At 28.5% G+C, this 24,202-nt stretch overlaps 1 protein-coding gene across 3 annotated transcripts in view; it reads right to left on the bottom strand.

Moving 5' to 3' along the window:
- The window catches only part of Sox102F (transcription factor Sox102F), a 774,977-nt gene extending 758,106 nt beyond the window's left edge, over positions 1-16,871 (bottom strand). For all 3 annotated transcript variants that reach the window (XM_067050634.1, XM_067050632.1, XM_067050633.1), the window contains exon 1: positions 16,544-16,871. The gene's annotated coding sequence lies outside the window, so the exon portion shown is untranslated. The remainder of the gene's footprint in view (positions 1-16,543) is intronic.
- Between the last annotated feature and the right edge of the window lie 7,331 nt (positions 16,872-24,202).

The following is a 24,202-nucleotide window of genomic DNA, read 5'->3' as shown; positions in this document are numbered from 1 at the left end:
TCGTGGAGCAGTGGCCGAACGGTACCGGGATATATGTTATTATAACGCTTTCCAGATCTGACACTATTTAATTTTTTTATTTGAGGTGAATTAAACCAAAAAGTTAATGCAGCCTCAATTAATTCTTTGCAAAGAAGGGTATAGCAACTTGCATAACTATAACAAATACAGTGGTGTTTCAATCACTGCTGCTGTGGAAGAAAGGCTCGGTATAGCCTGTAATAATATTCAAGGTAATCACTTTAAACAACATTTAATATGAATTTTAACGTTTAAATTTCATTAATAAAGTAGTAGGAGCATATATTAATTTATTCATTGTAAGTAATATAATTCATAGAAATGAAAATCTTTAAACGTGAATATCCCCTAAACAAAGCTTAACGGACATACCTTCATACAAAATCTTTTCTTGTTTTAAGACCCTTAACACAAATTTTCAGTAAGTATTTATGTTCATCCTGAAGTAACCTATATATTCTCGTTATAGATCATATATAATATTTTACCATATTTAAATAAATAGCAATAATTTAAGAAGTAATTAATGTTAAATTTACCAACCATCCAATCCATATAATCATTCTTTGATGATATTGAAGATAGATCTAATTCGGTAATAAATTGTAAAATATATTGGACTGGAAGACATTGCAGATTTATACTTTCTCAATTGCTACTCGTAAGTTAATAGATTAATTATTATCCACCTTGGTTCATCAAAGTGCTTTGGAATCAGCATGAATTATCTCCCAAAATTGATTTCTAAAATTTAGGATTTTTTTTGTTTTAGTCTTTAGTAAATAGGATTCTCGAGAACCGTACCTACAAACTGATGTTAATAATTGAAGGATAATTTCAAATTTGTAAGATTCAATGCCTTTTTATAGAGACCCGGCAATGCTTCGGCTATTGCTATATTTAAGGATATTTATTTATCTATTTTCCATATATTTATCTATTTTATATCGATTAAATAAGCACAATTGACAGTTTGATTCATATTATTGTATTTAGCTTAAGCATTTTCGTATCTTTTATTATTATGATTTGATAATATAAATTAAACCAATATATGGGATGACATTTGGTTTTAGCATCATATAGATAATGTCATAAGACATTTGATAACAACTTCGCTGTATACTGGACCGATTAAGGTGATTTTTGTTTTGTTATTATTTAAGGCTATTGTATTAACTATCATATTTTCATATATATGAATAGTTTTTGAATAATAGCCATATTTTCGCTTCAATATTAGTACTATATTGAAACCATTCGCAACCACTGACCCATAAAAGTGTGGTAAAAGATATTTCAGGAGTGAAAAAAAAGTTGGTATTCGTTATTAGCAAATACAATTTTTTAGCCTAAAATTTTGGCCTTTGATTCCTTTTTAAAAATCAAAAATATATAAATAACTTCAACATGACTCAAGCAATCTACAGCAGGCTGGAAGTGGTGTATATTTTATATACTGGAGAATGAGGGGATTTCATTATCTTTAAACTTCCCACGGCGAAAGGGAACATTTTGAAAAAAAAATGCACCTAAATGCCTAGTAATTAAAACGTTTATATATATATTGTATAGAATTCATCATACAGAATATTGCATTAGGGAGAATTTTGATGGATGCATCTACTCACATTTTTTTTTTTTTTTTAGCTCTTCTATTAATGTAATTTAATCTTAATTATTTTAAAGCTCAATTTGACTTTCTCCTAAAATTTGAGTAATGATTAATTAAACTGTTGTCCAAAAACGCACGCGTTTATTCATACAAATACATTATATGTTGTGATGTAACCATGTTATGAAATAAACTCCTTGCTTACATGATGAAGCATCATACAAAAAAAAATTATAAGACCGCTAATGTTATATAATTTGAATAAAAAAAGTTACATTAATTTGGTGTTCATTTTTTAACGTTGAAGGCTAACATATTTTTGATAAAAGATAAGTGAATTTTGACGCTCACAGCTGTCCTGACTTTCAAAAATACTTAAGCCAAACCCAAAAAAGAAATTTCGGCTCTCCCAAGACTTGCCCAAGTCGTTAATAATATTCCACCAGTTAAAAATGTCCTACACCTTAATAATTATGAATGGTGCTTACACATAGAAAGTTTATTAAGCCGCAGAGTTATAAATACTTACAAGATGTCCAAAGATATGATCTCTTTGTCGTGGCCAACCTTGTGGTATTTCCCCCGGTAGGTATTCGTAACAGGGGCATTCCAATGACTTCAATGGTTCTTAGGGAAGGGGGAGCATTTATGAATTCGTTCCACATCTAATTAGTCAGTGCATTTTTGAGTTATGAAAAATTTTAATAATCCTAGGTTCTCAGCATTCTCTTGGTTTTTTTTTTTTTTAAATCAATTCAAAATCAGAGGTCTCATGCTTGCATCTCAAAGTATTACTAATACCAAGGAATGGAACAAATAAAATGCCGTGCAGGAAAAAAAAATAATAAGATATTTAAAAAAAAAATAGTATTTATAAAGTAAAGATAATTAAGTGCAATTAAAGAATGGAAGAAAAATAATGCAATAGCAGAGAGAATCCAATAACGTCAAATCATATTACATGTAAAAATCCTCTTAATAAATAAAAATCATTAATTAAAAACAAATATAACAATCAAAATTAACAAATAAATTTTATACGTAAAACAATGGAAAACTTTTACGCCAATTTAGGAATGTCATAACCAGTTTTGGTAAACTCCGCATCTGTTATTGTGAATCACTCACAAACATCTTTTTATCTATATTGACGCGACTGGGAGAGAAGCGCTTGTGCGATCTTGTGGAGCCCTGATTTGCCTTTCATACGAGGATGCCTAGTTGGAATCCCAGAGCAGAATGAAAATATTGTATATAGGAGTGAATGTATGTGAGATGTGTTTATTTTTATTTAATATCCTTTATCTTGTGCACAAATTATTCCGTTATCATATTTTGTTCTTTTTATTTTATTTTTTAATATTATTGTAATAATTCTTTCTCTTTTTAGTCTGCATATATATAGTATAAATGAATACTTAAGAACCCTTCATTGTAAGAGCATGTATTGATATTCTTTAATATAAACTATTTTAAAAAATTAGATAATGACAAATTAGTTCTATAAAAACTGTCCTTTTTTTTTTTTTACCAAAATAAATTGTTATAGAATATTTTTAGTATAATTACAAAATAATTCCATAAATTCTGAAATACCAGTTGGCAAAAAAAAAACAAAAAAAAACACCATATTTCTAAAAAGGGACACCTACACCCAACTCATTAGCATTTTTCTAAAAAAACATTTCATATATTTCATTATAATTTTGTGACTCGAAAAATTAACTTAATGTCTATATTATCCCTTCTTATACAATGTTCCACGATAATTCAACTATTTTTGGTGTTGCAGATAAGAATAAAAAATATAACTTTAAACTATGATGGCCAACTTTTCTTTCAACAGTCTCCACTGGCCCTTAATACCAGTGACGCGGGTGGCAGAGAGGCGCTAGGATCTCTTGGAGCCCTGCTATGACTTCCAAGCTGGAGAGGAAAGGCTTGACATGCAGTTCTCCGGGCAGAATGTAATTATTGTTTATAGGTGCCAATGTTTATTTATTGTATTTTTTTAATAAAATTTAATTTTCTTTGCTTAGTACCTAAATTATTTTGATTTCATTTTATTATATTTTGGTTATAATTAATATTTTTATTTATACAAATTATAATAGTATTTTCTTTTAGTTATCATTTACATTTTTTTTTTCCTTTTTCTGCGGTTCTTTTATTTCTGTACATATTGTATGACTGAATATTTGAGCACTAATACGCAATGCCCATAATTTGTTGCAGATTTTATTAATTCTCTTCAATAAATATTATCCAAAAATTTTTTAATAATATCAAGTTTATTCTGTTAGAATTTTTTAATACATTATTTTTTTTTAAATTCAGGTATTGAAACGCAACTAACCAAACCATATTTACGCTTATGACTCCAATATAATTTTACCTATATATATTAAGAACTACAGATCCCTTTTCTGCCTCTCAGGGCGAAGGAGTTTGACGAATTATCAAATAAAAGATTATTTTATAGGGAAGTGACGAATCTAAATTTCGATTATTAAATTATTACTGGAAATTTAGTCAAAGCGATTAATAAATGTGAGTGGTTTCAGAACTCTGGTAGTAGTACAAGACCCGGGAAGAAAAAAAGGCAGTTATCTCACCCCAATTTTTGATTACTTTAATGAAAACTATGTATAATTACTATTCAAAATTGATGAGTCTGCCAAGTATAGATAGGGGGAATAAAAAATGGCGGCTGTTTCAAAACCTTAAAAAAACATTAATTTTTCAATCGGAACTCTATATCTTAAAAACTACCAATAACACTAGAAAATCTAAGAGCACATTATTTAAAGAAGAGTAAATTTTCTGAAATATTAGCCCTAAGAGAGCTATTTACGTCCGATAGTTCTCGAGATAAAGCTTTTTAAAAAGCAAAATTTCTTAAAAATCTTCTGAAAGATTAGTAGCTAGCAAATTTATTTTGAGAAATCTATATCTTAGGAACTACGAGACGTACAGATGTCTATTAGCACTCACATTAAAGCTAGTTTAATGGACTATAAATATGCCTATGACCTTTACCTTCGTAGGAATACTATTTTGATAATATTTGCTAAAATAAATTGATTTATAGTTGTTCGGACAATAAGTTTGATTTATAAAAAACTTCATTTCAGAAACCATTGGACGTACAGATGTTTGCCAGCGCTCATTAAGACTAGTTAAATTTACTACAAAATAGTTTATTATGTTTATCTTTGTAGGAGTAGTAGTTTTTATGATATTTGAGAAAATAAACTCACAAAATGTTAATTTATAGTTCTTCGTATAAAATGTTGGATTTTTGAAAAAATATATCTCTAGATCCGTAAGACGCACATATCTCTGTCAACACTCAAAATAAAGGAAATTTAACTTACTATAAAGTGGTTTATGACACTTATCTTCGTAGGGATAGTAATTTTTATGATATTCGCATATGAATATAAATTTGGCAAATGAATTTAGCAAATTTGCTCTTCTTTAAATGGCGTTCTCTTAGGTTTTCTTGTGTTGTTCCTACGTTTTGAGATGAAGACCTCCGAATGAAAAGATTTTTTTATCGCTTTGAAATAGCCACCATTTTTTATTCCCAACCTATACTTGGCAGACTCATGAATTTTGACTAGTAATTATACATAGTTTGCATTAAAGTAATCAAAAATCGGGGTGACATAACTGCCTTTTTTCTCGTCTTGGGCTCTTGTACAATAGAGGTAAGTCGATGGTTCAAGACGGTTTAAATTGGGTTTTATTGATTATGACACGGATATCAATACTCTAATGAATTGTTATTGAGATGTACTAATTAGTTACTGATCAAATTTCATTCAATGGCAACAGTGCCCAGGTTGTTATGGGATACACGAAGAATGGACGCACTGCTTAGCCAATTTTTATTTTGATGGATCAAATTATTCAACTAGATAGCGTGAATGTTTTGAAACAAGTCGACCACAAGTTCCTGAAAATTTTACATTAAATTTGTTTAGTGTGTCCATATGTGGTTATATAAAAACATTTTGATCTGAAGACCTTAACTATTCATATATTGTATTACTTAAATTACACGTTGTTATTCCAAGAACGTTTAGGACAATTTGAGCTGAAAATATTGAGAAAAATTTTGTTTAGTCTGCTTTTGAATATGTAACCCTTTTTTTTTTTTTTTTTTTTTTGTGACCAGTGTGGTCTCAGCGGGCACAATTCAGGGTTAAAATAAGTTAACGGATAGCTGAATCTTAAATGTAAAACTGAATTGAACTTTTCCATTAGGGCAAGGTGATTACTTATTACTAAACTGTAACCTAAAGATAGTCGTTATAAAGTATATATCTTCACCAATTGTTTGTGTTCAATTGTTGTAGTTGATTATTACTTAAAGGCGTAAAACCCTCTGGTCATCAACGCCTATGGCATGATAAAAGTAAAAAAATAAAAAATAAAAAAAATAATAAATAATTAAAAAACAAAAATAATAAAAAATCAAAGAGGAGTTATAATTAATACAGAAGGCGATGTGCTTTTGTGTTGAATTGAATTTCTCGATAGTATGATACTATTTATAGGAATAGACATGATATCGCTTACATTTCGAATTAAAGATAAAAAAGAAAAATATCATTAATTGTTTATTTATTCCGTGATACATCACTCTAGAATAATACTGCAAAAGTATTAAATAGGCTTTTGATTAGTAAAAGAAATAACACAATAATTAATATATAATAAAAAATAATAAATTATGGTAATATTTAGTTCAGTGTAATCAAAGATTATTTAGGGTAACTAAATGTGAAAAAGATTACACATTTAAAATGAGAAGAATTGAGAAATTACTGAAACTTTATTTCACAGTAATTTTTAAAAAATCCATACATATTTTACCACCATCTGCTTGGAAAATAGAATTTATGCTTTACGATCTCCATTAATGTTGAAAATTATTTATTTTGGATAAGATATCGAATAAAAAAATAAAATAAAGTCCTCCGTCTGAAGCATTACACCATTGACGGTAAATATTATTGATGTTACGAATAGCGGAGATCTTTCAATATGTTAATGTTCATCCCAAAAAAGTTAATCTGCGTTTAACAGATGAAGATTCCCGGGGTCAATGAGGCATTGACGGGAAGATCCGGTCTTGTTGACTTAGAGGTTTGTGCAGGATACGGCAGAGCAGAGTGAGTAGGCAACACTGATTTGTGTGTCCAAACCACCGGCTTTGCTTAGACTAATTATTGTTATTAAATATTTAGCAGGTAGTCATATAGGGGTAATTTTCTTCTAGAACCTTCGAAAATTTTGAATATTAAATTAGTTAAAAATAATCAACTTTCCAAAAAATAATTTGTCTGGAATGTTTATCTACCCACTTATGTTTATCATTATCAGGCGAGGAATGGACAATTTTCCTTGAAAAAAAAATATATGACGTTAAGAAGATCTATTTAAACAATTACTTGAGAAAAAAAATCGCTCATCCCAATTACTTTTTTTACCTTACTTAAAAATATTTTATAATGTCAACAACTAAATTATTTTATAAATTTTTGGTTTACTTGCATACTTATTTATAAGATTGCACCATTTCAAGAAATAAAAACTATTTTTAAAATTGAAGAATGTCCGCGTGAGGTAAAAAGAACTCAATAGTAATAATACCACTTATTGTGACCAACGCTTCGTCCCACTTTCTAAGGCTTCGTCAGGGCTAAAAAAAATAAAAATAATTTATGGCTAAAAATTATTTAAAATATGTGGAAGTTAATATTAAAATTTAATTTACTTATTTTTATATAAACTTCCACACATTTTAAATCATTTTTAGCCATACCTTAGTTTACTTTTATTTCGTGCTATTTGTTCTCTTACTTTGTTACATTATTATGAGTGTTTGTATTTTTTTTTTATCCCTGACGAAGTCCTGCAAAGTAACGAAGTTTAATTGCTACTTAACACATTACAAAAGACTGATCTACATGACTGTAATAAGGCCAATCTGGAGCCAAATGCAGTTGAGCTTTGGGGCTCCACTAAACCTTCGAATTCCTCTCGTATTCAATCCTTACAATCCAAAATCCTTCGTAAAATCATCAATGCTCCTTTCTTTGCCACAAATAAAATCATACATAAAGACCTTAATGTTCCCCATGTTACCCATCTAGCCCAAACTCCTTCCATTATAAACTCCCTTACCACTCAAACCTCCTAGTTTCTAACCTTGCATCCTCTTCCATTCCTGACAATCCTCCGAGGCGTCTGAAAAGAAGATGGCCACGAGACCAGCTAATGTAAAATGTGATTAGAGTGCTACCAGTGGGTAGGTGCTCTACACGCCTGTAACACTCCATTTTAACTAAGACCATATTTACTAAATGTATTATGTAATATACAGTTGTAAATTTCAATAAAGTTATTAAAAAAAAAAAAAAATTGCAACTTGATTTCTCTTGACCTTACCCAGACTATATATTCCATTATATTCTACTATATATTATATTATATATTTTACACACTCAATCTACGATCTTCCAAAATCTATTTTTATTTATGAACGCGGTCGACCTATTGGCGAAGGGGTATGTGTGCTACTGGATAATGGATATAGTTTAGATCCTATAACTAACAACGGACACAACTGATTTGACAAGATTTTCTTGTTTGAACGTGGGAGATAAACCTAGTTAAATTTTAATCGAGATCCGAGAAAAACTTCCTAGATTGAGGAACAAGATAAAATTCAGAGCATTGATTAAATAATTGTTTGTATTATTTTTTAATTTTTAAAATATTGTTCTTGTTATTAATAACCCCAAAAAACCATAAATGCACAATGTGAAGATTAATTTCTTTTAAAAAAAGAAGTAAACAATCGGAAAATCGGAATAGTATGACAGAAACCTTTCTTTAAAATCAATAGCAAATGAGCTGCACCAAAATATTTTCTAATTAATTTTTATAAATAAGAAAAACTACTTTGTTTTATATTCACTGGTTGCCAAGAAGAGGGTTAATATTTACAACTTAAAAAAAATACCTTTTACCATAAATTTGTTACTAAATTGAGACATATAATATTTAGATTAAAACATTAGGGTTAAAGAAAAAATAAAATACATGAATACACTTAATTTTCTTTAAAATCAAAGCGATAATTACAATAGGCTTTAACAAGAATACATATTATTTATTAAAATAAATCAAAAAATTCAAACACACTTAAATATTAAAATTATTGGTTACTGTTGAACTTATTTACGATTTAATTACTCCAGTCATTATACCCTAGCCTACTATGGAGCTTAATTAATTAATTATTGCAAGTAATTCTAATTTCAATAATACCACATAAGAATGGAATCAGTAATTAAAATATTAGTATTATATAGTATTTATCATTAATTAATATTTATTTTGGTAATTACATAATTATTTAAATTGTCCAGTAATCAATCATAATTATAGGGATTTTATCAAATCTAAACCCACATTAAACAACAATTAATTTATGCAAACGACATAAAGAACACATAAATTTAATTATTGTAGATTAAAAAAAGTTAATTTTAATTATTTTATCAATTTAAAGTATTTTTACTATTATTAAAATTAAAATTATAATTTCGAAATTGAATTTCACTGTAAATATACTACAGTGAATAATTCTGAATAATAATAATCGACCATCCCGCTTTGATTAGAATAGGTTTGTTACCCCCCTCTCCATGTAAAAAATGGCCAGATAGGAGGAAAAAAAAGTTTCATGATTAGATAAATAGTTTTTGTTACCTGTTAGTTTGTTATTTCAGGTTATAAAGCTCCAAACAGAAACGCGTATGACCCCAAGAAATTTTTTTTAAAACATTAATAATAGTTTAAATTTCACTTTAAATATCAGGATTTTTAACTTCTTTGATAATCAGCTGCAAAATATTAGTATATATGTATAAAAAAAAATACAATTTTTTATTCTTTTTAATACTCCCTTTACAAATTTCTCAATATACCCCCGGAAGTTTCTTGTACTAACATTCACATGCCATTTCATTTTTATTTTTTAGATCAATAACAATATAAATTGGGGTAAAAACATTTAGCCATAGTTCACAATTTTAGAATTGTGCATTAAACTTACAAAATAAAATTAGCTTTTATTTGAAATAAATTTAGTTTTATTGCATATTATTTAATGAAGAGACATTCGGCTATAATTTCATCTAATAATTATTTAGTCAATTTTTAGTTTTAAAAATTCTAATTTGAACAAATTTTCATGATTATAAAATTCTAATTTCAATAAATTTTTAAAATTCTAATTTCAATAAATTTGTTAAATTATAAAATTCTAATTTAAATAAATTTTTAAAATTATAATTTCAATAAATTTTCAAAATTAAAAAATCTAATTTTAATTACCTGATGCATTACACAAATTAGCTTCTATTTTTTAGAGCTCCTATTCATCGAACTTAATATTGCTTCAAAAACTAATCCAATAAGTACCATATTTTAGAGCCCAAAAAATATATATTAAATACAATTTCAATATATATTAGTTACCTGATGCAAAGGATAACTTGAAAACCTATTAGACAATAAAATATAAATCAATAGAAAATTAAAAAAAGGTCTTTAGAAAGCTCTATTATATCCTCTAATGTTTATAAACTGTTACAAGTAAACAATAAGTATAGGCAATATGCTAGTAGCTTGATGGCAAGTTACTGAGTTCAACAATATCAAACAAACAAAATTAAAAAGGAACAAAAAAATAAGATAAAAGCAACTTTTTTGTTTATCCCTACGTTATTCATATCACGCCTGTTGTCCAGAAATTAGAAAGTAATAATTTTTAATTCTTTTATGTTCCTATTTTTTTTTATTTAAAGACGAAAAATAACCAATGGCATTGTTTGGCTAGGCTGTATATATTGCACTAACGACATTACTATGATGGATATAGTATAAATTTGTTTTACCCAGACAGAAAGGATCACTGAAAAGGTAATCAGCGTATAACCAAACAGTAATTATGAATGATAGGCCAATAAGTAGATGGGAAGATTTAGTCGAATTCGAACTTGTAGATATAGGTTGGAAAGGGTTTAATGTTGAATGTTGTACCAGATTTTAATGGCATCTTCTGTGAACATCATTATTTGACCACATTATTGTCAATCATGTTTGATTTTAAAAGCAATTTGTGATACATTCATTTTTTTAAGAATATATAAAAATATACTAGTTAATATAAATTTATTTAAGGTCCAACAAAAATATGTGGTTAATAAAATTATAAAACAAAATTATTTTTTTTTTTACATTGTTCATTTTTAATAAATACCTCTCGAAATACAATAAATAATATTTTGTTAAGAAAAAAATACATGAATTCAATTTTTATTTCAACTAAATAGTATCATTTTATAATTCGTATCAAGACGTTAATTTTATTTTTATGTCTATTTCTAAAAAATAACACGTGAGAATTAATTCTATAATAAATTATATTCATCAAGTGCATTTACAACATAAGGTTGTAATTTGTATTGTATCTTCCATTTTAATTTATTGTGTTTAAAATAATATCCGACTGATTTCGAAATTATTTAAACGTAAATGCGTAGAGATCTCAACACGTGATTAAAAAAATAACTACAATTTTGTTATCAGTATCTCCATCATAAGAAAGGACCAGAAAGAGTTTGCGACCAGCATGTCGGAAATTCCAAATATTCTAATTGCAAAACAGGTTTAACTTGGTCTTTTGTACATTACACAATAATAATGCTAACATCAATTTTTAAGGGATAAATTTACAGAACAAACATATCCTGTAATAAAACGGTGTAAAATAAAATTTAAACATAAAAGTATTTCTATTTTTAATCTACTATGATTTTATATTAGTCTAAGACGCGCAACTGGTTCAACCCTTCGAGTCGCCATTTCATCATTTCTCGTAACCATAATCATTATTAAGAAATTATTGAAACGGGGTTTGAAGAAAAAATTATTCACAGGTGATAAATGTTGGATAAAATATTCAATTTTCAAGCTAGATATTAAGTATATTTTATATAAAATAATTAAAATTAATAGTGATCTCGTAACAATTTAAAAACAATATTAGGACAATTAATAAAATTATTGCTGTGTAATATAAAATAATTTTCTTCCTTCAAATAACAAAATAAATTTCTGAATGATTAAATTAATTGATTTTTAGATGTTATTTCATTCTGATTCGGAGCAAAAATAGAAAACAAAAGATTTTATTGATACTTCTTCCTTTTGTTTTTTGTTTTTTTTTAAGAAGTATTTATGATTAATGAAGGAAATATTAATTCATAGAATGCATTAGACCAAGCTTGTTTTCCATACGCATGAAAATCTTAAAGTTTTCGTAAATACTAAAAAAACTACTGTATATTTTCCAGTAAATATGAATTTAAGTTCCATTTAATATCAGTTCAAACATACCTCTAAATTTTAAACTACACGTAGCTAAGTTTACAAAAATAAAATTCAAAAGAGTTGTTATAAAATCATACTAAGTGCTTTCCTTGGCGTTTTGAAAAGTTCAGAACAAAATTTAATTTCTATCTTAGTCGGATTTTATTTTATCTTGACAATAATATTACAGATATCTTTGTTCAATGAGCATTTTCAAATAATTTAATTTAAAGCATATTATTAATTCACTAAAGCAAACTGAAAATACTTTTAATGTACATCTTTTTTATAATTAAATTAAAAGGAAATATTTAGATTTTGACGTACGAGAATTGTGTTGTCTGATATGTAACATAATTGTTCTAATATAAGCTAATAATGAATTTAAAAAAATCTAATTACATTGCTTAATATATTTAATGATATTCTACATAAGCCTTTATAACAGTATGAAAATTGTTCGAAATAATACAGAAAAATTCTGTGAATTTCCTAATGCATTACATTTTTATTAATTTATTATTTAAACTAAACAGTGCTCTTTTAGGGAGCACGGGTAGCCATGTGGTAAGGCACATGGCTACTATCTCCAAGCACTCGAATTCGAATCCGGCTAGGCTAATTGTTTTCTGTTACACTGTAACCGTGAGTTAACTCCTATGGGTTTTTGGAGCCCTCCTTGGGTCCACCCAACCTCTTAAATTGGGTACCCTTAATTGGGTACAAAGCGTGATTCTGACCAAATCACCTCCTTGCACAACCGCTGGTCTAGTAACAGTACTTCCTTTTAAAGTAGTACTTAACCCCTGACCCTTCATGGGTTGTAGCAGTACAGATTTAAATTTTTAAATAAATTAAATGCTCTTTTAAGTTAAAAAAAAATTACATAAATACTTTTAATTTTATTTTTAGTACAGAAATAACAACTAATTACAAGAAACTTTCATTATTAGCCAAAAAATAATTTTATCGGGGAAAATCCCCAAATATTATTTTATCCCCGAGATTTATATTTTTTAATAATTGATCATTTTTAATATTTTGTAGAAAAATAGAATTTTTAAAGAGTAACCGTTTTTTTGTCTTTTCTAATTGGTAATTTATTCAATTCTTTTCATTATTTTATTTACATATATTTTTGAGGAGGGAGGCGTGAATTATAAAAAATATTTCAGTAAATATAGTTTTTAAAAGTAACAGTTTTTTTGTCGTTTCTAATTGGTAAGAATTTATTCAATTATTTTTATTATGTTATTTATATATATTTTTGGAGGAGGGAGGAGTGAATTATAAAAAATATTTCAGTAAATACAGTTTTTAAGAGTAACACTATTTTGTCTTTTCTAATTGGTCAGAATTTATTCAATTCTTTTTATTATTTTACTTATTTATGTTTTTTGGAAAGGGGGGTGTGAATAATAAAAAATATTGCAGTTAATATACTTTTTAGGTGTTTATCTTTAAGCCCAATAAACAAACAGAACAAATATGAGAATTTGATTTGTTTTTTTGCAATAGTAGAATATTTATCCAGTTAAATGATACAATTTAAATTTCTTTTTTTTTTTTCTTCTTTTGGCGGTAAATTCTTACAAAAACAGGTGAAATGTTATGTGTGAACAGGCCTACTTTTTAACGGTCGAGTGCATTACTCAACACCATGTAACAACATACAAGCTCTTTCCGGTAGTTTTGCATGTTTTAGACACGCGCCTAGGTTCCGGTTATTTTGCAAATGAGCGTCATAATTGTAAATATTTATAATTAGGAAACAAATGAATGTACAACCAAAATCGCAGATTGAAGGTTTAAAAAATCCCGTATACTTGAAGGGTTCCCATGAGCCACGCAAAATGGATTTTTTTTCTTATCAGCGGGCATACCGGCTTGGATCATCATGAAAAAAATTCAACAGGTGGAATGGTCCAGTCGTGTTCTTCAATGTTTCAGAACTGTCCTTGCTATCGTTTTATACAACTTAAGATTATTGTCATTTATTTTTTTTAGATTCCATGAATTTGTTGTTTGTTAGCCAATAGTATAATGAATTTAACCCCGTGTAATAGAGACCCGGTTAGGCTCTTTGGATAACACAATAACATTTAACAGAACTCGAACCCAATTTATTTATGTTCGAGGTTCAAGTTTTAGGAATTTTATAAAATTGCAAAGCATGAAATTGATTTCTATTAAAATGAATTTTAATTCAGGAGTAAAAGCTTGGGAAAGAAAGAAAACCTTTTTAAAAAAAAATATACACAAAGAGACCCATAACAATATGTTTAATGTAAAAAACTACTTTATCCGTAAATATCTTAATACTTTTTAAAATACTTGTTTGTATTAATTTCTCAACCCTATTCTTACCATTTATCTTTATTTTTTTACTTTATGTATTTAGGTTTTACCTAAATTAAGAAATGTTTTTCATTGGATATTACTGTAACGTTCCAAAACATACCTGTCCTCAAATCAAATACCTGTAACTAAATGTTTCACTAATTCACAGGTATCATTAAGACAATAAAAGGCAAGATTACATGAATGTAGATTATATGAGAAAGCACATCTCACATTAGCTATGTAAGAAAGAATGAAATAATTCATTAATATTTTAATAGTTTTTTGGTATTTTACGTTAGTTCTCGTTTATTTAAAAAAATCGTATTTTCATTAACTTTGTATTGAATGTTTTACTACATAATTAATAGTTATTCTTTATATACATAAAATTTCATTGAAATTCCTTATTATGACAATTCATTATTTATAATTGTTATAATTTCTGAGAATGATTATTTCTATTTTTTTTTAAATATTTCAGTTGTTTTATATTATTATTATTTATTTATTTCTTAAAATGAGGAAAAAAATCGTATCTGGGCTATAATTGTGACTGTAGAAACTTAGCTTATCTCACATCAGCAGGTAAGAAAGAATCTAATAATATAATAATACATTATTGGTTTTTTTTAGACCTTCATTATATTTTCTCTCATTTGTTGAAAAATATATTTCACGTTTATATTAACTTTTTACAAAATATCCAATTTTTTTTTTTTTTAAATGTTCAGAAATTATTCTTTATTATGAAACTCATTATTAATAAATTATTGTAATTACTGAGGAGGGTTGTTTATATTTGTTTAATATTCTGTTTTTTCTATTCTTTTTTATTTTACATAATTGGAAAACAATTCATATTTAGGCCTTAATTGCGAATGTGAAAGATCAGAGACAGCATATCTCACATTAGCCCTGTAAGAAAGAATTTAATAATATTTTAATAGTTATTTTTAATCCCTTAAAAAAAATCACATTTTTATTAACTTTGTATTAAATACCTAATTTGTTTTTTAATAATCAAAAGTTATTCTTTATATGGTTCTAATTTCTTTGTTGTCATTTCTTAACCTTATTATAACAATTCATTATTGATTAATTGTTGAGATTTCGAAGAAGGGTCATTTCTGATCGTGTAACATTGCAGTTCTCCTTTCTATTTTTCATTTATTATTTTTTTTCCTGAATTGGGGAAAGTTCATATTTAGGTGATTACATTGAATATTTTATGATTTTTTAAAAGCATGAAAAAAAAAGTTTTTGCTAGTCATTTATCGAAGGCTGCTTGTGTTTTTATACCATTAGCGTTATATTTCATTTTCCACTACGATAAAATTTCAATATGAGTGCAATTTATATCAAGACTGTATGTTCACAATTACTGATAAGAAGGCGATATCATTGGCAAAATTATTTAAACCGGAAGAGGTGATAGGTGGAAGGACTTGGACACCTGTTGGTAGCGGAGGCGGGAACCTGTTGCACCTGCTGCCCCGGCACCTCCGAGTCTTGGCACCGCCCCCGTCCCAAGTCCACTTGTCCCGAACCTCGCTGTCCCAATCCAGTTTTCAAACGGGGTCTTAGCTTTTGACATATCTTTACTGATATACACCTTGATACTGATAACACCGGCTATTTGTTTATACTCATTGTTTGTACCTTTTCGACATGTAATTCTATTGAAAAATCGACCAGATTTTATGATCGAACGCTTATTTATTTGTGTAGTACTTCCAAAAAATATGAAAATATGTTTTTGATTATAATAGTATTGAAAATGATATATGATTAGATTAATAATTAAGTTATTTGAAAGTGTTAAAATGTAGAGAGAGAGCACAAGTTTCCTTGTACATGATCAGAATGTTTAATAGCTGTAGCCAACTTACATACAAAACATAACAGTAGATGATGTATGCCTCGAAAAAGAAGTACAATTAATACATTTCACGGATCATCCCAAAACGAAATCCTTATCAACAAACCAATTATCATAAAACCGTTCACGAAACGGTTTTTAGTTTGCGCAGCACTTATGTACTAAACTACAACTGTACACAAACACTAAGGTAAACACTAGGATGGGTATGTAATATTCTTGATTACTTATCAGATCAGGAGAAGATCTTTGAAGAATATCGGGGAAGGGGTCTTCACCAATGTCGACCAGTCACCATTTATTGCAGAGGGTCGTCCTGGTTTCGGAAGGAGTGTACTTGAAGTATGAAGCAGAGGACGGCTTTTCCGCTCCTCAACAATGCCCGATAAAAGTCATTTATGGTCCGGTCCGTTTAGGGCTGAGAATAAATTACTGGCCAGCGGAGGATGAAGAAAGAGCAGATCACGATCCAGTCCTTAGTACGGCGTTTCTTTTTTCGTCCTTTTTTTACTTTCTAGTTACTGTAACAGGTGAGCGGACAGTGGACAGCCAGCACTGGGGGCGATCGCGGTATGACTGAAGCTGAGCACAGGTAGGAGCGGAGGGGGGCTGTAGTAGTCAGGCGGGTTCTCATTGTCCCCTTCCATCCCTCGTTCCGCGTAACAGGCAACCCCCGGAGGCAGGTCGCTGGTCCGAGGACCCATCGGGGTCTTCGTCAATTGCTTCCTCAACCTCCGGGTCTCCTCTAAAAGTATATACAAAAGGCTGAGGAGAAAAAGAGGTTATTTCACCCCATTTTTTAATTATCTTAATGAACACTATATATAGTTACTAGGCAGAACTGATGACTATGCCAATCATGATTAGGGAGATTAAAAATTGGGAGCTGCATAAAAACGTTAAAGAAAATTAATTTTTCATGGGGGCTCCGTTTCATTAAAACTTACTAATAATTCACACAAAGTAAAGTATCCCAAATATAAGCCCTCATAGAGCTGTTAAAGTTCAATAGTTTCTGAGATACACTTTTTTAAAAAGCAATATTTTTTTGCAAATAACGAAAAATCTATATTTTGTGAATTTATTCTGGCAAGTATTATGGAAACTACTAATCCTATGAACAATGCCCGGATGGCTATTAGCTATCAATTAAGGGCTAGTAGGTGGAGTAGAAGTAGTAGTTTCCATGATTTTCGCCAAAATAAATTTACGAAAATACGGATTATAAACTACTTTATAGTACATTTAATACTTAAGACTGCTCGGTCATTTGTATGTCTAATGGTAGTTTTTCAATAATCATTTTCATTCATTAAACATTTTGTCCAATAATGCAATGGCAAAAACGCCATAACTATTTTATAGTATATTAATCTAGCCTTCGAATTCTCGTATCCACTTCTAACAATACAAAATCCTCAATGCACTTTATATTGTCACAAATAAAATCATCCATAAAGACTTTAACGTTCCATATGTACCCGATCTATCCCGAACCCGATATCACTCCTTCCATTATAAACTCCCTAACCACCCAAACCCACTAGTTTTTAATCTTACTTCCTCTTCCATTCCAGACAATTCCACCGAGGTGACTAAAAAGAAGATGGTCTGCGACCTTCTAATGTCCCGTTATTAGAGTACTACCAATGGGTAGTTTCTCTACATGCCTTTATTATACCATTATAATCTAACATCATAATTGCTAGATTTATTTTTATGTTAATACAGCTGTAAATGTAAAGAAATAAATATAAAAAATAAACTAAAAAACTAATTTTAATTTTAGTGCTGGCACACCTTGTCCGAACAACAAGAAATTGACATCTCCTGAATTTATCTCAGCAAATATCGTGGAAACTACTACCCCTACGAACGACCTAAATAAACTTTTTTCGGTTTTTCTCGAATTAAATAAACTTCAGGGGGCTTGCACCTTAAATACTTCAATACTAACATGGCATTTAATTAATCTTTTGTAGATACATTTTATCAAATTACTAAAAAAGAATAAATAGGTGTATCCAATTTTGCTTGAGAAAATTGAACAAAAAAAAGTTATTACAATCAAAATTGTTTTCTTATGTTAATTTTTGAACATTATTCACAAACAATTGTTAAAATATAATCAAATTTTGAGTATTTTTTTTTTTAAATTTCGGTATGTTTATATAACAATGGCCAAAAAAGTATGTTTGTTTATTAAAAAATCAAATACTACTTGGGAGATCCATTTGGTGCTCCAAGCATTGGTTTCGACTTCCCTATCCTCCGTATCCTTTTTAGGTTTATTAATATTTAATACAAATACACACATTTATCATTTAAAATATTTGTATATGTATGAAATGGAATTGTTAGCAAACAAAATTATTTTTTTTTTTTTATAATTAATTTATTGTTATAACAACTGTATAAAAATACAAGTAAATTTGCTGTATGTGACATAGTTACATGATACAAACATGTGGAGAATCTATCCATTTATAGAACTCCAATAACATTTTTAGAGGAGAAGATCTCGAGGCCATCTTATTTTCAGCCTTGGAGGATTAGTAGGTAATGAAGGAGAAGCCAGGTTAGAAACAAATGGATTTGGTTGGTTGGGAAGTTTATCATGGAAGGATTGGTATCTGGTCCTCGCCAAATCGGCAACATATGGGACATTGAGATCCTGATGTATTACTTGATTTGTGACAAAGTAAGGAGAATTAAGGATTTTGGACTGTAAGGATTGGATTCGGGTGGAATTTGATGGTTTTGTGAAGCCCTAAAGCTCAACTCCGTATTTCCAGATAGGCCTTATCATAGTCATGTATTTCTGTCTTTTGTAATGGATTGGCAATTTAGACCGTTTGTCTAGTAAATGTTGTAATAGTCGAAATCGACGAGCATCTTCCTGTCTTTTCAGTCTTGTATGAGGATTCCATGTAAGTTGTTTGTCCAAATGTAGTCCTAAGTAACGGATCTGTTTGACAGGAATAAGTGGGGTATTATCAAAGGATACTGTAGGGCAAGAGATCACAACAAAATTATTTAAAAAAAAAAATTTCCTGATCTAATTTTATTTTTTACAATTTAATTAGGTTCTAAGAATATTTGTTCTCAATCATTCTTATTAATAATTTAATAATAAATCTATAAAAAGATACAACAATAATAGCTGTTCACAATTAATTTAATTGTTATTATTCGTATTCAAACAAGTGTTTATTGGCAGAAAAGCTGTATCACCAGTTAATTAAATATAAATTTATAAAATACTTAAAAAATTTGAACATTCAACGAAATTATGGTTCCACCTATATCTCCTTACCCAGAATAAAATTAAAATTCGAATTTCATTTGAGGTACTAACACTGGGTTTAGTACAATGAATTTCTACAGAATTTTCGTGCTTGATAAAGTTAATTTGTTTTTTAAGGACACTTCTCGTAATGGTATTCTTAATGAAGGTAAACCCTTAGCCTTCAATTAAGTCAGGTCACACGTATTTCTGAAGAAATTGCTAAACATTTATACTTTTAATTGCCTGATTAATTTGTATTTAAAGAAAAAAAAAAGTAAATTAGATAGAATCACATTAATGCAGACGTGAGATGACAAATCTCACTGCAACAGCCTAAAAAAGACTCACCCGCTTCGAAACAGCTCAACATATACGGACTGAAATTTCTTCAGGACTTCTAGATTGACTAAGCTGTCACACAAGGTATAAGTAGGATCAAATAGAAAACTATTAATCATCTCTCAACAAAATAATTATGATAAATTCAAACGAAAACACGATTTTGTTTAATTTTCAAATTGGTTGTCAATTTTTACGTTGAGATAGAGTGAAATTGGACCTTGCCGGCTGAACTTCTATCAACATTTAACCGAACATTCCTAGATTCGCCATGCTTGTGCTTGGCGCATACAACGATATTCAAAAGTGTGTCAAATAAATAAATTATAAAAATTGAATAAATTATTTACCATTTAAAAATTATCGATATAGAACAAACAAACTATTGTGCCCAAATCTTTAATTTAAAGTAGTAAATAGATACTTGAATAATAACGTTTATTTATGTTCTACATAATACAATTTCTAATTATTTTTAAAGTGTGTAATAAAAATGCACCTCTTACATTAACCGTGTAAGGCCCATCAGGCCAATCTGTTATTAAATAAATTATAAAAAAGGTTATTTATTTCAATCATTAAATAATAGCAACTGAGAAAAAAATAGTTGATTAATTTTGGATATTAAATTTTCTTAGATATATGGTTAAATTAGTTTACAATAAATACTAATATTGGACTGTGGTGTATTATATCTATTTATATACATATATATTATTGTACAAGTATATACACAAATTTCTATTGTAGGATTGTCTTTACAAATAAAGTTCATCTAAAATCCTTTCTGTTTAATCAAACTTTTTTTTATCTTATCAAACCACTATTAAAGCTATAACTATAGTCAATTAGAAATTAAATTATAACAAAACTTAGTATTTTATGTTTCTATTGAAGAGTAATAGTAAAATCTGCCACAATTAAGGGCAATAAGTATCCATTAATACAATATAGCTATAAAGAAAAAGAATAACGAAAGAAAAAAAAATAGCTAATATTTCATCAAAAAGTTTTATTTAATATCTACCGTTTTCACCACAATTATCAAATAACCTTTCTTTTATGATATAATAAATATTCCAATATAATTGTTATATTATTCCAACAACGGAACATAATAGGTCTGCCAATACTATGTGTGTGTATATATGTATAAATATATATTCACCACTAACTTAGGAAAATATTGTCATTAATTATTATTAAATTGTCATTTTAGTACCGGAAAACAACAAAAACAATTGTTCACAGAGAAAATAAGGAATGGAAAATTGGCTGCCTACAATGATGGAAGGACACCATTTTATACTTGTTGATATTACGTCTAACTCCCCACCACCGCGTCAATCCGCAGTATGAAGTTTTTTTATTCTCAGGCTCAGACATTACCATTTACTCCGTAGCTACTAAATGAAGCATTATATATTTTTTATAATTTCACTGAAGGGTAAATACATAAATTTTGAATGTAATAAAATCTATTTATGAAATTTTTTTTTTTTAAACTTTTATCGAAATATTGTATTCTGCCACACTGAAGGGCAATAGACATTAGGGATGTTAGTACAAAATCATACTATATATAGATATTAACTAAAAATAATTAAGTATAAACTAAAATGGATAAAATTATATATAAACATAGGTGGGTAACTGAGTTAAACAATAGCAAATAAGAAAACAATTAAGGTAAATAATTAAAATAAAATCTTGTACAAATTGTGAAAAATCAAAAAGTATGTCCTATAATTTGTTCTAAAAATATTTGCTTTTGTATTTATTTATAACCTATAAAGAAATAATCTTATATAAATAATAGTGCTAGAAAATTTAAAAGTTCACGCGAGGATATATTCGTCCTTAAGTTACAACTTCCAAAAAAAAAAAATCTGAAATTACTTCAAATTTTTAATGGATTAAATAAATTAAATTTTGCAGAAGGGAAAATTTCACGTAGGTAACACAAGCCTTCATCAATTATAAAACATAAATCAAAACTGTAAATTATAAAACAGAAAATTGAGATTTAATTTAATCAGTTATTATGTTTTATTAATTCATAAAAACTCATATAAAAAAAATAATAAAAATTAGTTAAACAATGTTTCATCTTTTTTAAACTAACAAAAAAAAATACAATAAAACGGAAATATTCATGAGATTGACCAATTTAAAAATTTACTTACATATTGTGAGAGATAATGAATTTTCTTATTTTTGGCCTAGAAACAAATTTTATAGAAAGCTCATTGATAAATTTGTTAATAGGATGATCTAGGAATTTACTTATAGAATGGTAAAAAAATAAAAAATTGGTTTAAGTATTAATAATTAATGTAGGGAAGGAAACTGGCTTGATAGAAAGTTTTCAAAACCAAGTTCAAGTGATTCCTGATTAATGAGTAAGCCCTAATTAAAAACCTTTAATAATATAATTATGTTTCTAATATTATTTCGAATAGTACTGAGCATCACAATTTTTTGCCTTTGAATTTGTATTAAATTTTATGATGACACAAATAGGTGGTTTTATCATAAAATCGAAATAAAAAGAAAATCATATTCTTGAGACAACAGAGGATTCAAAAATTGTGTTCTATAATATGAACAGATTCTCATGGGAATTTATTTAATTTTTTATTTATTGATATTTACAACTGTATATAAAATACAATAAGTAAATCTGAAGTAAGACCATAATGGTATGAAACAGCGTGTAGAGAAACTACCCATTGCTATTACTCTAATAACGGGACATTAGAAGGTCTCAGGCCATTTTCTTTTCAGGCCCTTTGGGGGATTGCCAGGAATGGAAGAGGAAGCAAGGTTAGAAACTGGTGGGCTTGAATGGTTAGGGAGTTTATAATGGAAGGAATGATATCGGGTTCGGCCTAGATCGGTTACATAAGGAACATTTAGGTCTTTATTTGTAAGAAAGTAAGGAACCTTGAGGATTTTACGAAGTATTTTGGATTGTAAGAATTGGGTACGAGAGGAATTTGAAGCCCCAAAGCTCAACTCCGTATATACAGATGGGCTTCGGAAGATAGCCAGGAATATTATTTTATTTTTGAAAAAGTAAGGATGATTGAGGATTTTTCGAAGAATTTTGGATTGTAGGGATTGAATACGTGAAGAATTCGAAGGCTTTTTGGAGCCCCGAAGCTCAGTATGTCCAGACAGGCCTTATAGTCATGTAGATCAGTCTTTTGTAATGAATTGAAAGTTAAGACATTTTGTCTAGTAAGTGCTGTAATAGTCGGAATCGACGTGCAGTTTCCTGCCTTTTCAGTCTTGTGTGAGGATTCCAGGTTAGTCGTTTGTCAAGATGTAGTCCAAGATAACGAATCTGTTCTACAGGGGTAAGAGCCACAGTATTAAAGTATACTGTTGGGCAGTCGGCAGGTATACGATGAAGAGTAAATGTGATTTGGTGGGATTTAGTGAATTTTATTCTTATCCTCTAATTTCGGAACCGTTCTTCGAGGATTGTGATATGGGACTGGAGAGTTTGGGGTGCAATCAAAGGGTTATTATTAACTGTGTGTACAAAGGTGACATCGGCATACGTGGTAAGGATGATGTTAGGAGTTGTTGGAATGTCAGCTGTCTAGACGGTGTAGAGGATGGGACCGAGAATACTACCTTGAGGAACACCAGAGGACTAAGAATAGAGGGATGAATAGGTCATGAGAATTTGAAAGAAAATTCTAAGAGTTTTTTTTATGATATTAATCTATATATAATTATATAAATTAAATAACAATAATATATTGGCAACAAATCATATTACAATATGTAGCATAGTTTTAGTTTTCCTTTTGTTTAAAATATTTGTATCAAATGGATGAAAATTCTTATAAGGCCAACTTCCATAAATCATCTGAAAAGAAAATTTCTTGGTGAATTACCCACTGTGGAAGATTTTATTGCTTCCAATGGTTTCTCCTTTCATTAACATCAGACATAAAATCACCATTAAGCACCATGCATCTCTTTTAAATGTAATAACTACAGAAGATAAAGATTTTTAAAAGAAGTTATTTCGTCTATTTTCAATATAATTTTGTCAGGAGAAATTAAATTAAACATACAATCGTTGATTTATTTTCCCCGTTATTTATCTATGAATCTTATTATATTTTCTCCTTTAACCCACTACATCTTTCCTTTTTTCACAGTCTCATAAAAATAGAATAAAATTAAAATATAAATTTTAAATAAAATAGCAAAAAACCTATCGTATTTTACCACTTAG

Source organism: Halyomorpha halys, unplaced genomic scaffold, assembly GCF_000696795.3.
Source record: "Halyomorpha halys isolate HHAL.00 unplaced genomic scaffold, Hhal_1.1 Scaffold66.1, whole genome shotgun sequence".
Taxonomy (NCBI): domain Eukaryota; kingdom Metazoa; phylum Arthropoda; class Insecta; order Hemiptera; family Pentatomidae; genus Halyomorpha; species Halyomorpha halys.
Note: the sequence above shows the minus strand (reverse complement) of the source record. Positions and strands in the feature narration are given on the sequence as shown.